Consider the following 12,953-nt stretch of genomic DNA (forward strand, 5'->3'; position numbering starts at 1 on the left):
CCTTTTTTTACTGATATTTGGTGTTTTGGATTTTACATGCTCTGTACTATGACATTGGGCATCGGCCTTGGCAGACAACGTTGCTGGCATTTCATCGTCTCGGCCATGACTAGTGGCAGCAGCTTCAGCACGAGGTGGAAGTCGATCTTGATCTTTCCCTATTTTTGGAACCTCAACATTTTTGTTCTCCATATTTTAATAGGCACAACTAAAAGGCACCTCAGGTAAACAATGGAGATGGATGGATACTAGTATACTTATGGATGACGAGCGACTGCCGACACAGAGGTAGCTACAGCCGTGGACTACCGTACTGTGTCTGCTGCTAATATAGACTGGATGATAATGAGATAAAATTAAAATATATATATATATATATATATATATCACACTAGTACTGCAGCCGGACAGGTATATATTATGTAATGACGGACCTGCTGGACACTGTCTGTCAGACTCAGCACTGCAGACTCCTAAAGTAAGCTACTAGTATCAAGAAGATAGAAAAAAAAAAAACACGGGTAGGTGGTATACAATTATGGATGGACGAGCAACTGCCGACACAGAGGTAGCTACAGCCGTGGACTACCGTACTGTGTCTGCTGCTAATATAGACTGGATGATAATGAGATAAAATTAAAATATATATATATATCACACTAGTACTGCAGCCGGACAGGTATATATTATGTAATGACGGACCTGCTGGACACTGTCTGTCAGACTCAGCACTGCAGACTCCTAAAGTAAGCTACTAGTATCAAGAAGATAGAAAAAAAAAACCACGGGTAGGTGGTATACAATTATGGATGGACGAGCGACTGCCGACACAGAGGTAGCTACAGCCGTGGACTACCGTACTGTGTCTGCTGCTAATATAGACTGGATGATAATGAGATAAAATTAAAATATATATATATATCACACTAGTACTGCAGCCGGACAGGTATATATTATGTAATGACGGACCTGCTGGACACTGTCTGTCAGCACTGCAGACTCCTAAAGTAAGCTACTAGTATCAAGAAGATAGAAAAAAAAAAACACGGGTAGGTGGTATACAATTATGGATGGACGAGCGACTGCCGACACAGAGGTAGCTACAGCCGTGGACTACCGTACTGTGTCTGCTGCTAATATAGACTGGATGATAATGAGATAAAATTAAAATATATATATATCACACTAGTACTGCAGCCGGACAGGTATATATTATGTAATGACGGACCTGCTGGACACTGTCTGTCAGACTCAGCACTGCAGACTCCTAAAGTAAGCTACTAGTATCAAGAAGATAGAAAAAAAAAAAAACACCACAGGTAGGTGGTATACAATTATGGATGGACGAGCGACTGCCGACACAGAAGTAGCTACAGCCGTGGACTACCGTACTGTGTCTGCTGCTAATATAGACTGGTTGATAATGAGATAAAATTAAAATATATATATATATCACACTAGTACTGCAGCCGGACAGGTATATATTATGTAATGACGGACCTGCTGGACACTGTCTGTCAGCACTGCAGACTCCTAAAGTAAGCTACTAGTATCAAGAAGATAGAAAAAAAAAAACCACGGGTAGGTGGTATACAATTATGGATGGACGAGCGACTGCCGACACAGGGGTAGCTACAGCCGTGGACTACCGTACTGTGTCTGCTGCTAATATAGACTGGATGATAATGAGATAAAATTAAAATATATATATATCACACTAGTACTGCAGCCGGACAGGTATATATTATGTAATGACGGACCTGCTGGACACTGTCTGTCAGACTCAGCACTGCAGACTCCTAAAGTAAGCTACTAGTATCAAGAAGATAGAAAAAAAAAAACCACGGGTAGGTGGTATACAATTATGGATGGACGAGCGACTGCCGACACAGAGGTAGCTACAGCCGTGGACTACCGTACTGTGTCTGCTGCTAATATAGACTGGATGATAATGAGATAAAATTAAAATATAAATATATATATCACACTAGTACTGCAGCCGGACAGGTATATATTATGTAATGACGGACCTGCTGGACACTGTCTGTCAGCACTGCAGACTCCTAAAGTAAGCTACTAGTATCAAGAAGATAGAAAAAAAAAAACCATGGGTAGGTGGTATACAATTATGGATGGACGAGCGACTGCCGACACAGAGGTAGCTACAGCCGTGGACTACCGTACTGTGTCTGCTGCTAATATAGACTGGATGATAATGAGATAAAATTAAAATATATATATATATCACACTAGTACTGCAGCCGGACAGGTATATATTATGTAATGACGGACCTGCTGGACACTGTCTGTCAGACTCAGCACTGCAGACTCCTAAAATAAGCTACTAGTATCAAGAAGATAGAAAAAAAAAAACCACGGGTAGGTGGTATACAATTATGGATGGACGAGCGACTGCCGACACAGAGGTAGCTACAGCCGTGGACTACCGTACTGTGTCTGCTGCTAATATAGACTGGATGATAATGAGATAAAATTAAAATATATATATATCACACTAGTACTGCAGCCGGACAGGTGTATATTATGTAATGACGGACCTGCTGGACACTGTCTGCAGAATGCGTTTATAAAAACACCACACGACGAGTGTTTAACTTTTTCAGGCAGACAATCACAATATACTGGTGGTCAGCAGACAATCACAATACTGGTGGTCAGTGGTCACTGGTCAGTCACACTGGCAGTGGCACTCTGGCAGCAAAAGTGTGCACTGTACTTAAAATATGTACTCCTGCTATAACTGCTCCCCAGTCTCCCCCACAATTAAGCTGTGTGAGCAGTGAGCACTCAGCACAGTCAGATAATGATATACAGTATTACATATGATGCAGCACACTGGGCTGAGCACAGATATGGTATGTGACTGTGTCACACTGTGTATCGTTTTTTTTCAGGCAGAGAACGGATTAATTAAACTGGTGGTCACTGGTCACACTATCAGCAGCAAGTAGTACTCCTCCTAATAATATGCTCCCCAAAATTTGTGTCTCTCTCTAGTACTCTAGTCTAAACGGAGAGGACGCCAGCCACGTCCTCTCCCTATCAATCTCAATGCACGTGTGAAAATGGCGGCGACGCGCGGCTCCTTATATAGAATCCGAGTCTCGCGATAGAATCCGAGCCTCGCGAGAATCCGACAGCGGGATGATGACGTTCGGGCGCGCTCGGGTTAACCGGGCAAGACGGGAAGATCCGAGTCGCTCGGCCCCGTGTAAAAAAACCTGAAGTTCGGGCGGGTTCGGATTCCGAGGAACCGAACCCGCTCATCACTAGTCCAGTCACAGTGGTTTTGTCCTCTGCTGCCATATGTCCAGTGCTGCTGTATAAGTCCAGTCCAGTGGTGCTGTGTTGTGCTGCATCAGTCCAGTGGTGGTGTCTTGTGCTGCATCAGTCCAGTCACAGTGGTGGTGTCCTCTGCTGCCATATGTCCAGTGCTGCTGTATAAGTTCAGTCCATTGCAGTGGTGCTGTGCTGTCCTACATCAGTCCAGTGGATTCCCTGTACTGCTGTATATGTCCAGTGGTACTGTCGTATATGTCCAGTGATACTGCCGCATATGTCCATTGATACTGTCGTATATGTCCAGCGGTACTGCGGTATAAATCCAGTGATCCTGCCGTATAATTCCAGTAATCCTGCTGTATAATTCCAGTGATACTGCCGTATATGTCCAGTGGTACTGCCATATAAGTCCAGTGGTACTGCCGTATAATTCCAATGATCCTGCGGTATAATACCAGTGGTACTGCCGTATAATTCCAGTGATCGTGTCATATAATTCCAGTGGTACTGGCATATAAATCCAGTCCAGTGATACTGCCGTACATGTCCATTGATACTGCTGTATATGTCCAGCGGTACTGCCGTATAAATCCAGTGACCCTGCCATATAATTCCACTGATCCTATGTATAATTTCCGGTGGTACTGGCGTATAAATCCAGTCCAGTGATACTGTTGTATATGTCCAGTGGTACTGCCGTATCATTTCAGTGATCCTGCCGTATAATTCCTGTGGTACTGGCATATAAATCCAGTCCAGTGAAACTGCAGCATATGTCCATTGATACTGCTGTATATGTCCAGCGGTACTGCTGTATAAATCCAGTGATCCTGCCGTATAATTCCAGTGATCCCGCGTATAATTCCAGTGGTACAGGCGTATAAACCAGTCCAGTGATACTGCCGTGTATGTCCAGTGATACTGCCGTATAATTCCAGTGATCCTGCCGTATAATTCCAGTGGTACTGGCATCTAAATCCAGTGATCCTGCCATATAATTCCAGTGATCCTGCCATATAATTCCTGTCCAGTGATAGTGCCGTATATGTCCAGTGGTACTGCCGTATAATTCCAGTGGTACTGCCGTATAATTCCAGTGGTACTGCCGTATAAATCCAGTGATCCTGCCGTATAATTCCAGTGATCCTGCCGTATAATTCCAGTGATCCTGCCATATAATTCCAGTGATCCTACTGTATAATTCCAGTAGTACTGCCATATAAATCCAGTCCAGTGATACTGCCGTATAATTCCAGTGATTCTGCCGTATAATTCCAGTGGTACTGGCGTATAAATCCAGTGATCATGCTGTATGATTCCAATGATCCTGCCATATAATTCCAGTGATCCTGTCATATAAATCCAGTGATCCTACCATATAATTCCAGTGATCCTGCTGTATAATTCCAGTAGTACTGGCATAAAAATCCAGTCCAGTGATACTGCCGTATATGTCCAGTGGTACTGACGTATTAGTACAGTGGTTCTGGCATATAATTCCAGTGATCCTGCCGTATAATTCCAGTGGTACTGGCATATAAATCCAGTCCAGTGAAACTGCCATATATGTCCAGTGATACTGCTGTATATGTCCAGTGGTACTGCCGTATAAACCCAGTGGTACTGCCGTATAATTTCAGTGATCCTGCCATATAATTCCAGTGGTACTGGCATATAAATCCAGTCCAGTGATACTGCAGTATATGTCCATTGATACTGGCGTATATGTCCAGCGGTACTGCTGTATAAATCCAGTGATCCTGCCGTATAATTCCAGTGATTCTGCGTATAAGTCCAGTGATACTGCCATATATGTCCAGTGGTTCTGCCGTATAATTCCAGTGGTACTGTCGTATAATTTCAGTGATCCTGCCGTATAATTCCAGTGGTACTGGTGTATAAATCCAGTGATCCTGCCATATAATTCCAGTGGTACTGGCATCTAAATCCAGTGATCCTGCCATATAATTCCAGTGATCCTGCCGTATAATTCCAGTGATCCTGCCGTATAATTCCAGTGATCCTGCATATTTGTCCAGTGATCCTGCCGTATAATTCCAGTGATCCTGCTGAATAATTACAGTGGTACTGGTGTATAAATCCAGCCCAGTGATACTGCCAGATATGTCCAGTGGTACTGTTGTACAAATCCAGTGGTACTGGCGTATAAATCCAGTCCAGTGATCCTGCCGTATATGTCCAGTGATCCTGACGTATAATTCCAGTGATCCTGCTGTATAATTCCAGTGGTACTGGCATATAAATCCAGCCCAGTGATACTGCCGTATATGTCCTGTGGTACTGCCATATAAGTCCAGTGGTACTGGCATATAATTCCAGTGATCCTGCCATATAATTCCAGTGATACTTGAGTATAAGTCCAGTCCAGTAAAACTGCTGTATATGTCCAGTGTTATTGCTGTATAATTCCAGTGATCCTGCAGTATAATTCCAGTAGTACTGGAATATACATCCAGTCCAGTGATACTGCTGTATATGTCCAGTGGTACTGGCATATAAGTCTACTGGTACTGCGGTATAACTCCAGTGATCCTGCCGTATAATTCCAGTGGTACTGGCATATACATCCAGTTCAGTGATACTGCCGTATATGTCCCGTGGTACAGCCACATAAATCCAGTGGTACTGCCGTATAATTCCAGTGATCCTGCTGTATAATTCCAGTGGTACTTGCATATAAGTCCAGTGATCCTGCCGTATAATTTCAGTGGTACTGGCGTATAAGTCCTGTGATCCTGCTGTATAATTCCAGTGGTACTGGCTTATAAATCCAGTGATCCTGCCAAATAATTCCAGTGATACTGACGTATAATTCCAATGATCCTGCCATATAATTCCAGTGGTACAGGCGTATAAATAAAGTGATCCTGCCGTATAATTCCAGTGATCCTGCCGTATAATTCCAGTGATCCTGCCGTATAAATCCAGTGATCCTGCCGTATAATTCCAGTGATCCTGACGTATAATTCCAGTGATCCTCCCGTATAAATCCAGTGATCCTGCTGTATAATTCCAGTGATCCTGAAATATAATTCCAGTGGTACTACTGGCATATAAATCCAGTCCAGTGATACTGCCGTATATGTCCAGTGGCACTGCCATATAAGTCCAGGGGTACTGCTGTATAAGTCCAGTCCAGTGGTGCTTTGTTGTGCTGCCATAAATCCAGTGGCGGTGTCCTGTGCTGTATATTATTAACTCCAAATAAAAGGGCTATATACATTACTTATATTATTATCCAAATCATTTTGACAGGGTTTGCCCTGTGTGGTGTAGGGGTACACTCGCCTGTGCTGCATATTATTATAATAGTTCCAAAAAAAATGGTTATTATTATCCAAATAATTTTACAGGCTTTGCCGTGTGTGTGTTTGGTTTAGGGGTACGCTCTCATGTGCCACCAATATTGTGCGTGTATTACATCTAGGCAAATTCCAGCACGTCCCATGTTGTTTGTGCTGCACACTTGTGTTGTTTAGCTTAGTCATACGGCTACCTCATTGCACCTCTTTTTCTTCTTTGCATGATGTGATGTTTGGGGCCTAGTTTTTTTAAGTGCCATCCTGTCTGCAACTGCAGTGTTATTCCTAGATGGGCCAGGTATTTGGGCCGTACACTTGTGTCGCTTAGCTTAGTCATACAGCTACCTCATTGCACCTCTTTTACTTCTTTGCATGATGTGCTGTTTGAGGCCTAGTTTTTTTAAGTGCCATCCTGTCTGCAACTGCAGTGCCACTACTAGATGGGCCAGGTGTTTGTGCCGCACACTTGTGTTGCTTAGCTTAGTCATACAGCTACCTCAGTGCAACTTTTAGGCCTAAAAACAATATTGTGAGGTGTTCAGAATAGACTGGAAATTAGTGGAAATGAATGTAATTGAGGTTAATAATAGGTAGGATGAAAATTACCCCCAAATTCTGTGATTTTAGCTGTTTTTATGTTTTTTTCAAAAATCATCCAGATCCAAATCAAAACCAAAACCAAAACCCGAAAGGGTGGTTTTAGCAAAACCAATCCAGATCCAAAACATGAGGATGGAACCAGAACCAAAACCAAAGCACAAAACACGAAAAGTGCCCGCCGCACATCTCTAAATTATGAATAATACAAAAATTATATTTATAAGTTATAAATATAATCTTTGAATTATTCTATTCATTGAATTATTCTAATCTAGTCAAAGCTTTGGAGTATATTAGAGTATTACAGGTGAGGCTCTACCTCCTCTGCCTTCTCTGACCGCACGTCACTGCTGTACACTCTTCCTTAAAAAAAAGGATTGATTTCAAGAAAAACTATTTTAGGAGAATAACAATAACGATTCATACCAGCTTCACCACTTTCCAAGTGGAATATTTATTAAACAATATTTGCGGGATATCAAAACATTTGTGTTCGGGATACTTAAAAATATTAAGGTTCCCGGATTTAACATGTATACAGTATCTGTCATGACCCTTCATTTCTGACCACAAAGCAGTCTCCATAGGTTAATTTTGCTGGAGAGAGATCCTCAGCATCCCTCTCCTTCAACCCCCAATGATACATACGCTGGCAGATAGCAATGTATTAGCTGCAGAGTACTTGGAACAGAAGGCAGTGTGATGGCTTTTCCCTGGGATGGGCTCTAATCAGAGCCTGTGTCCAGGACAGAAATTTGTACTTATTTCACATGAAAATATTAATTTTCATTTTGCAAATTAAGGCATAAAAAAAGTCACAACCACATTAAAAATGCAGATTGTGATAAATACGGCCTCAAATAAATTCAGTAATGGCTACCCCACTACTCCCAGTTTCACAGGGTTCTGTAGAGGTAAGGAATTGGATTAGCCAGACTATAGGAATAGGCTGAATGGAATTTATATTTTTGGTTTTGAGGGATATATAAGTATGCGGGCTGATGATACCTTATGAGCTTTTGGAAGCTGCCTATTGCACAAGGACCTGCCACCTATTCAGCAGCAAGACTGTTCCTCTTGGGCAAGGAAGTCCCATACCGTGATGAGAAGTGTTAGTTCCTGAAAATGACTGTACCATATTATTTTTACTCCTATCCTTCTCTGACTTCAGTGGAACTACAGAAGCACTGTGCTTTCCATCAGTATACAGGATTCTGGAAGTGAGTGCAGGTGGGACACAACTGTGTTTCTGAACGGAGAGAAGACCTATAGGATAAGTAATTTAACCTATCTGTTGCATAATTAGGCACTACTAGTAGCAAAACTGCTATTTTTATAGTAATATCTATAAACATTTGTAAATATTTAATATACAAACATAAAGCAGAAGAAAATATAGTACCTTTAGACCCCCACAGCAATTCTCATACAATATAAAACTGACAACAATATTGAATTTTGGGGATTAAGAATAGTGTGCAACAATATTTTACAGTGGTTTAACTCTGCATGATCCACTGCATACATTTTACAATTCTCCATAGCCATAGAAACATAAAATTTGACAACAGATAAGAAACCACTTTGCCCATCTAGTCTGCTCCTTTTCAACCATATTGTTACCTCAAACCCTAGTTGCTCCTTATTTCTTGTAAGGATTTCCTTATGTCTTTCCTAAGCATGTTTAAATTGCTCTACTGTCTACTTAAAGTGCTCCTCTGATGGGAGGCTAATCCAATTGTCCACTACCCTTTCATTGAAGTAATATTTCCTCACATTTCCCTTGCATGCAAATATTAGCACCACAGCATTCAAATATTGGCTGTAATTTCTTAGGAATTCAGAAAAAGACCAACATTCTTATTGATAAGATGTAAAATAATATAAAGTAAAATCAAATTAAATTAAGCAGTACATATCATTTCCACTATAAAAGAGCCTATACTAGAAACAGAGTCTGAAGGAAAGGCTGATGGGTATAGAGCATGTGAGAGAAAAGCTGATGAGCAGAGTGACTTATTATAAAATTTTGTGAGCAGAGGGACACGTGAGCATAATGCTGGTGAACAGAAGGGCATGTGAGGATAATGCTGGTGAGCAGAGGTGCATGTGAGCATAATGCTGGTGAGCAGAGGTAGGGCCGGCTCCAGGGTTTTCAGCACCCCGGGCGGGCAATAGGGGCGCGGCTGAAATGATGTGCGGTGCGCGATGACGTCATCGCGCACCGCACAGTGAAGGTCCTCTCCACGAAGGGAAACTAGATGCTACGCGTCTAGTTCCCTTCACAGCGGGGGGCAGCGGGGGGCACAGCACTGACAGCAGCAGCAGATCTTGCCATGGTGCAGCGCCCTCCGGATGGCGCCCTCCGGAAGGCGGCGCCCCGGACAAAAGTCCTGCTTGCCCGTGGCAAGATCCGCTACTGAGCAGAGGGGCATGTGAGGATAATGCTGGTGAGCAGAGAGACACGTGAACATAATGCTGGTGAGCAGAGGGGCATGTGAGAATAATGCTAGTGAGCAGAGGGGCATGTAAGGATAATGCTGGTGAGCAAAGGAGCATGTGAGCATAATGCTGGTGAGCAGAAGGGCATGTGAGAATAATGCTGGTGGGCAGAGGGGCATGTGAGAATAATGCTGGTGAGCAGAGGGACACGTGAACATAATGCTGGTGAGCAGAGGAGCATGTAAGGATAATGCTGGTGAGCAGAGGGGCATGTGAGAATAATGCTGGTGAGCAGAGGAGCATGTAAGGATAATGCTGGTGAGCAGAGGAGCATGTGAGCATAATGCTGGTGAGCAGAAGGGCATGTGAGCATAATACTGGTGAGCAGAGGTGCATGTGAGCATAATGCTGGTGAACAGAGGGGCATGTGAGCATAATACTGGTGAGCAGAGGTGCATGTGAACATAATGCTGGTAGGCAGAGGGGCATGTGAGAATAATGCTGGTGAACAGAGGGGCATGTGAGCATAATACTGGTGAGCAGAGGTGCATGTGAACATAATGCTGGTGGGCAGAGGGGCATGTGAGCATAATGCTGGTGAGCATGTGAAAGAATAGCTACTATGCGAAGAGATGCTCTATGTACACATACCCAACATGGAACCACCTGGATAAGTATTTTTAAAACAGCAATAATTTACATACAGTACCTATTATGTGAATGTGCAGGTGGCCTGTGAAGCAAAACTAAAAATCATGAGTATTGTGACTATCTGTCTTGGTTTATGCCATTATGCCTAAATCTCAGCAATTCATCCCTATCTGCAAAATTTGGGGTGAGTCAAATGCCAGAGGGATAGCTGTTAGTTAAGTTACCTGTATGTGTTAATGAAGCAGCAAATAGTACTTGTTACTATATTGTTCTAACTTGTCCCCCCCCCCTTCCTTCCCCAACAGGGAATTTAGGCTAAAACTGTTGCTCCTTCTAACGCCAATGTCAGATGAGCAAACTCCCACTGAGCATAAGTATAACAAGGCACATATATCTACCCGATCTGTGATATAACACGCCTTTGCGCTATTAAAAACAAGGTTCGGGTGTATTGATGAATTGGGAGGCATATTATTATATCATCCTGCAAAAGTGTCCGATATTATGTTCTATTTCTGTTGCATAATCTTGCATTAAATCAGCCACCCCCCCAGATTATGCAATACACAGCGAGCAGGCAAAGGTTTTGTTAGTAACAACTGACTATGAGGGTAATTCAAATCTTATCGCAGATGTGCTAAATTTAGCACATCTATGATCATTTACTCTGACATGCATGGGGACGCCCAGCACAGGGCTAGTCCGCCCCGCATGTCAGGCCCTATCCCCCCCTTCCTGCACAAGTGCAAAGGCATCGCACAGCGGTAATGCTTTTGCACCTGGCAAATAGCTCCCTGCCAGTGCAGCTCTGCGAGCTGGCAGGCCGCTACCCGCCACGTCCCGGGTTGCAGCGGATGTGTGTGACATCACGCAGCTGCCGCGGCCAGCCCCCCCAATTTCCTAACGCCATTGGCACACCCCCTCCCTCCCCGCCACCACCTCTGCGTGATTGACAGGACAAAGCTTTTAGCATCTCACTGGGCTCCCAGGGTGCGCACACGCAATGTGGCCGCTGCGCGTGCACACTCCACAAAAGGATTCAGTCTGTGATCGCTGCCACTGCAGGGGTCAAGAATGAATTAGCCCATATGTGAGCACAGAAAGTGAAAGGCTGATTAGGGCTACACTTGTTGCCAACTATTTCAGCTGTAAGTATTTTTTTTTTTTTATTAAATACCACCAAAGTATATTCTTCAGTTAGGTGTTCATGTATAAAACAATGTGAAGAGATATTTAATTGTAATGTTCTAATTTTCTAGGAGCAAATTAAAATGAAACAACAAACATTAGGATTTAATGGTTAGGTAGACAAAATATCACATATTTCAAACTGTACACATTCAAACATGCAATCCTTATTTGTTGGTCTATTTAAAAATAGAAAAAAAGGATGTGGTTAATGTTTAAATGTTTTATTAACATACATTTTTAGACCACATGGGCTGCAAAATGAACTTTCCTTTTTTTGTAAAAATTGTTTCAATAGACAAATGTTTACAAAAACTAAACAATGCATGGAAGCAATATGTCAACAACCTATAAGCAGAAATAACAACATAACATATTTCTTCCTGTTAGGATATGGTGCAGGTGGAGGCTGATCTGAAGGTCTGCGGATTAGCCCCCCATGTGTGCGGAGGCCACGTCTTGGTGGTTTGGTTGGTGCTTGCAGTTGGTGTGCTGCTAGCTGAAGTTGACCCTGTTTGTATTGGCAACCTTGGCACGATTTGTAAGCCTATTGTGATAGCTTTAGTTAGCTGATTGATAGCATTTGTTTGTAATGCTAGGTTTGTATTGTTTGGTTTTGGTTTTCTATAGCTGTACTTAGGTGCACTATGTTGGTATTAATGTCAGGGCCGGCAACAGAAATCTTGAGGACCGGTACAGTGATATCTCTGGGGGGCCATCAGAATTTATGTATATATATATATATATATATATATATATAAAACTACCAGCTCCAGCACTCAAAGGAATCAATGGTATACTGTTCCAAGAGACCTCCTCAATGTCAGCCCTCAGGATGCATGTTATACAATCTCCAATGTTGGCACTCAGGTAAAATGAATGAAGACTCAGACCAAAGCTTGGTAGGCAACGTTTCAGTGCTAGGCTGCGCTTTTATCAAGCCAATGAATGCAATTTAAAAAAAAGGACGAGAGACTGTATAGGATAGAGTGAATATAAGCACCCTGTTTGTTATGGAGCTAAGCTAGCTGGATCTGGTTTTGTGTTGATATTAATTAATAGGTTGTTGACGTTTGTCAATCAAATGGTTATCCAATAGGAAGTGTTTAGGTAGGCGGGTTATATTAGTTTATTTAAATGTGGCTGAGGAATTCAAATTCCTCTTGCCATTTTGTGATCCAGGGACTGTTAAGTTTTTTTGTATCACACTGCAGGTTTTTGTTCTTTAATTGCTTATAAACCTTAGTTACACTTTAATTTAGCATTCAAAAACCTCTTAATTGCTTAGATTATTTGTTGTTAGTTAACTTAGTTAATTTTCAGTTTGCTCGGTTTATGTATGTCATATTGTCATCTTACATTTTAGTCATGCCCCGTCCACGGCGCAGTGCCCCGCCTCCCCGCCGCTTGGTAGAAGCATCTAAGCCTCTCTCCTCGGCTGCGGCT

The sequence above is a fragment of the Pseudophryne corroboree genome, chromosome 2, assembly GCF_028390025.1.
Source record: "Pseudophryne corroboree isolate aPseCor3 chromosome 2, aPseCor3.hap2, whole genome shotgun sequence".
Taxonomy (NCBI): Eukaryota; Metazoa; Chordata; class Amphibia; order Anura; family Myobatrachidae; genus Pseudophryne; species Pseudophryne corroboree.